General features: G+C 43.8%; 1 long non-coding RNA gene across 1 annotated transcript; it reads left to right on the plus strand.

Annotated features, from left to right (window-relative positions):
• Positions 1-1,914: 1,914 nt before the first annotated feature.
• Positions 1,915-3,833, plus strand: LOC110152653 (uncharacterized). The gene is made up of 2 exons (XR_002318456.2): positions 1,915-2,000; positions 3,593-3,833. It is a non-coding gene; the product is annotated as an uncharacterized lncRNA (long non-coding RNA).
• Positions 3,834-5,207: the final 1,374 nt, after the last annotated feature.

Below are 5,207 nucleotides of genomic sequence, written 5' to 3' on the forward strand. Positions count from 1 at the left end.
CAGACCCCACGCATACCAATGGCTGATTCATGTTGATGTATGGCAAAAACCAATACAATATTGTAAAGTAATTATCCCTCAATTAAAAAAAAGTAAATAAAAAGATCAGTGCTGTGGTTGAGGAACTCTGCTGTAAAGATTTCAAGTTTCTTTCTTAGAGATGTTAGCAACCATAAGCAGATTGGTTTCATTCTCCTTCATGCATCAATTCCACGCATGTTTAACTGCATGTCTGGTAAGTGACAGACGTTGTGCTGGCCCTCACAGAACTTAGAGTCTCCCAAAGTAAATGGGCTCGCTTTTAATTTTGGGCATGTTTAGAGAATCTATGAAATAGCTTAATCTTCTCTCAATTTGGGGTTTGCAAAAACAAGTTTCTTAAAGGAATAAGCCCTCTCTCCAAGTTTTGCTGTATTTGGGTCTATGCATTCCCATCCCTAACCCTAGAGAGAGGGTGCTAAGAGTGATGATGAGGTAGGTTGAAGTGTATTGACCAACAGTGGAGACATCCACTTACATTAACGCCAACCCTGAGCCCTGGATGAGACCTGTGTTTTTACACTCTGTATCAAAATCAGTTGAAATGGCTGGTTGGAAATGCAGCTTCCTAGGACCTGACTCAGACAAAGCAGAATCAGAATCACTAGGGTGTGGCCAAAAATCTGTATATTAACAAGCTGCCCAAGGGGTTTTTTGCCCAGTGATTGTTTGAAAGCATCTGGCCCTGACTGTGCTGTCATGAAAATAGCCTTTGCATTCAGGGCTGAAAGTGGTGGTGATTAGCTCACAACAATGTCTTTAATTTTGGGGAAGAAGGTGAACCATTAGCAACAAGTTTGGAGCACCAACGCTGCCTTCACATGGCGCCAGCTGACTCCCAGTTCACTGCTTATTAGCTGTGTGACACTGAGGAAATAAGCCAGCCTCTCTGAACCCGTCTCTGTAAAATGGAGATAGCAGTGTATATGTCATAAGGTGAATGTTGGGATTCATGTGAAATGTTTAGCACAGAGTTTGGTCATAATCAGTGCTCAATATCACAGTTATGAAGAACCCCAGCTGTTGTGGTCCTGAAAAGAAAATTCTTGATCCAAACTTCAGTGATTTCTCCAGGAAAAGATGGTGTCTTCTGTTTCAGTGTTGTTCCCCCCTCTTTCTTCCTTAGGATCATGAGACCTGATTATTGGTAACGTTCTCGGGAGCTCCCTCTCTCCAGTCTTCATGCCTGTGCGTGCCCATATACCGTACACACGAGTGGGCACATGTACTCTCTCCCACACGCAAACCCCACACATACCACATGGCTTTCTCCTTTGGGATCTAAGCATCTGTTTGACATTCTTTGTTCTGGAAACGTGTCTTGTCAGCGCGCTCCTCTCTAAGATCCGCTCTGAACAGAGGCTGGTCAGCACTAATAACCAGTGCCTTTTAGACGATACAGGCTTAATGGTAATGTTGTAGCCATGCGTTCCAGGAAACAAACTCACTCAGAAGGACAATGCAGATAGTGGAGTGCAGTTTATTACACCAGCGGGCCCAAGGCAGGGTCTCCTCTTAGCGAAGGACCCCGACCAGCATTTGTGAAAATCTTTTTTACCCCACGAGTACGTGTCCAAACCCACCACCCCAAATTCCTTGAGACTTATATAAACTAAGGAAGGGTAAATACAATCCCAATAACCCCATCACTCATGTGCCATGTGCTCAGACAGTTAAACAATTAGCCAATAATCAATAAGCATGAGGTTACACTCCGACAGGTACAGAAAATTTATGGCCTGTCTGGAGGGAGGGGTGTATATTAGTGTATGTTTTCTCTTAGGCGAGGAGTAACCTGGATACGATCTTCAAGTTTCCCCTGTCCGGAGGAGGTCTTATCCTTCTGTTGAAGTTTCCATAGACACTGAACACAGAGTTCAGAGTCCACTGGAAAGGTGGCCAAGCATGATCAGCATGAACAGGCCTAAGATGGAGTCCAGGCCCTATGAATTCCTTCTTCGGTAACAAGTGGGTGGGCGGGGAGGCTGGAGGCAGGAGCAGGGGGCAGAGGTAGAGCCACTAACACGGCACAGTCAGCAGCTTTATTGTGGGGCAGCCAGAACTGGAAGGTGCCCTCTCCCCATTCTGGGTCTGCGGTGCCAGGGTTAGGGGTGAAGTGGAGGCAGAACACCCTGCTGGGGGCAGGGCTGGCTGGCGCTGAAGGAGTGTGGTGTCATCAGAACCAGGCCGGAGCCCGCTGCAGGCTCTTCCCATCATAGTTTTGTGATTAGTCACACTTCCTGCTGAAAACGGGCGGATACAGAGAGGGGAATCCTACTGTGAGGTTTGGTTAGGATTTCAAATGGGTCTTTTCTGAAAATAAGGTTGCAGGTAGGAAGAAGAGGAGGAGCTTTCTCTGGGGCTGGTGCTTGTTGAGCCTCAGCAAGTAGGGATGCCCACAGATCCGGGGACCTCCAGTTCCCTGTGTCTTTGTCACGTGTTGGACTTGGCTGTTCAAGTGACTCTGACCAGCACTCAGATTTAGTGGACCATTGTGATGTGGGTGAAGAAGGGTTTCTTAAGTGGGTTTGAGTCTGTTGGTCAGCATCTGTTGAACACTGCCAGGGGACATCTAGGAAAATTGGCTAAATCACTGGGCAAAGTATTTAATCTCTCTAGCCTCAGTTTCCTCATCTGTGAATTGGGCTACACAACGGCTTTATTGCATAGGATTGTTGTATTACAGGAGAGAAGGCTTAAGAGCACTTCAAGGGGGATCTGCTACACAGTGAGCCTTCTGGAGAAATCTAAACTATTATATTCATGAGAAATTCATCAATATTTGATGTTGTGGTCAGGCTTGATGAGATATGGTGAAAGTCTATGGCTTTTTATTACATTATTACATTTTGAAGTCTAAAAGAGTGATTTCTTTGTGTCCTCAACATTTTCTGGAAATGCAATACAGTTAGTATTTCTGGAAATACAATACAGTACGGTTGAAATTTAGTCCTAAGAGGTAAGCTCAGGGCCCTTGCTGTTGCAGCAGTGATGACTGGCATGTTGAAAGAAAGCAGGTTGCGTTCAACTTGAAGCCTACAAAGAACCTTCTAGGCTTTGAACCTTAAACTTTACAAAGGAGCAAATGAAGTGCATTGGAGCAAAAGTTCTTCAGCTCTTCTGCCACCAACAGATAGGGTTAAGGGTCCCTGAGTCCCTCTTTGGACTTAAGGAAAATGTGGACTTTGGGACCACCTTTGTAAGAAGGCTAACTTTTTGTACATCTTTCTTTTTTTTAACCACAGGACTTTGGGAGAATAGATTCCAACCATATGGAGATGGTAAACCAAGAATATTTTTTTAAAAAATCTAGCAATTTGTTCATTCAGAAGTAAAGTGACGACTGCTGGTTGAAAAGCATATTTTTGTTATTAAGGAAGCAAATTAAAATTGCAAGAAAACAATGGAATGATCAGCTTGCAAAAGTTATTTGCTTTGATTAAAAGCACCAATAAATGTGTCTTGGTGCTATAAACTGCTTCATTTAGCACTTGACATATAATAGATTTTTTTCACAGTGTAATATCTCCATTGAAATATAATTATTTTGCAGATTGCTCAACTGAATACCCTTATAAACATGCTGTTGGGGGATTCACCCTGGGCGATCATCAGGAGATCATGGCAATGTGCATAGTTGATGGACACATGAGGGATGTGGCAGTCGAGCTTGGAGCAGAGAAGGTGATTTGTTGCAGAGCAATTACCCTAATGCATTTTTAAAAGCATAAAATAAAGTATCGTTTCATTTGCTGAAAAGGTATTTTAGGTGCTTCGGTAAAGCACTGACAGAATATTTTGATTGTCAGCTTTTTCTTTTTTTTCTTTAAAGTTAGATAATTACATTTACCAGTTAAAGAATTGCCATTTAAAAATAATATTTTGTCTAAATGTTTAAAGATGTCTATTAAAAATGTATACTGAACATGACAGCGGCCTTTTCATGCTGTAATTCTAGTCGGTGGTCTGAAAACAATTAGCATGGAAAAAGAATGTACATTTATTCAGTGTTAGCTGGAGAGTCAAGATTGGTAAGGGTGGTAAGGGTGTCATGATGGTTTTTAAAATAGCACTATTTTGCTCAGATGACACTTCTAAGAAAGGTTCTGTAGTTATGTGTGTATTTAGTTTCTTTAGTAATCTTTCTAGAGAGCAAAGCATACAGTGGGCTGTGGGCTGTGGCACGCTCTGTCTCATGCCTAAGAAAGGAGAGAAGATGGGGGAAAACTTTAATAAAATAGCCAAATGCTACTCATTTATTTAGGCTGGTCTTTCAACTGGTATACACTAGAATGGCTGCACTGGTTGTTACACATGGCAACATTTGCTCACCTGCAGGTAAAAAGTCCTTCCTGGAGCCCCGCCCTGTGCAGCCCCCTCAGACCCCTCCCTGAGACCTTCTGGCTCACTCTGCCATCCAGCGAGCAAAGGACTAATGCCTGCCCCAACAGGGCCTGCCAGGCCCTGCCCCAGCCAGGCTGGCATCCATTCTAATTGGCGGGAGTCTGGGCCATGCTGATTATCACCCTTGTTTAGATTAATCTTTGGCTTTAGCCTAGGAATGTTTAGAATATTTCAAAGCAATGTGTGGAGGCTGGCATGTGGTATGGGGCAAGAAACTGGTAAGAAACGCCATTCCCTGGTCCCCTTAATCTAGGTAGAGTGGTTTAGCTGCAAGGTCAAGTCCGCCTCTTTTCAATCCCATGGACTGTAGCAATCTAGGCAGAGTACATTCATGCTTAACATGTCTGAGCTTCTACCAAGAGAGGGAGAACCTGGGGCAGAGATTGCTGCTCCAGGACAGTAGGCTGGGGTGTTTCTCGCTGCCTCAAGCAAGGAATGTTAGAATTGAATTGAATACTTCAATGGCAGGAATATTAGAGGTCAGGAATAACCTCCAGGTGAATGAAGAAGGGAGCTGGTGAGGTTATGCAAAAACACACAGCAATGATGGGGTGAAGCAATTAGGTCAGTGCTCTGTCCTTGACTCTTAAACAGGCAAATTGAAATTTTGAGGCAGATTTCTGAGGGAGACCCGATAACTTGCTGTGATCTAGCTCACGTGAAAGAAGTCCTGCAGTGCCTGTGAGAGGCTGACTGTCCATTAAAGAGCACTGAGGTGCTCTTGACATATAACAGAACCTCTTGACCCTGAGGTGCTCTTGTCT

This window comes from Odocoileus virginianus, chromosome 13 (genome assembly GCF_023699985.2).
Source record: "Odocoileus virginianus isolate 20LAN1187 ecotype Illinois chromosome 13, Ovbor_1.2, whole genome shotgun sequence".
NCBI classification, from domain to species: domain Eukaryota; kingdom Metazoa; phylum Chordata; class Mammalia; order Artiodactyla; family Cervidae; genus Odocoileus; species Odocoileus virginianus.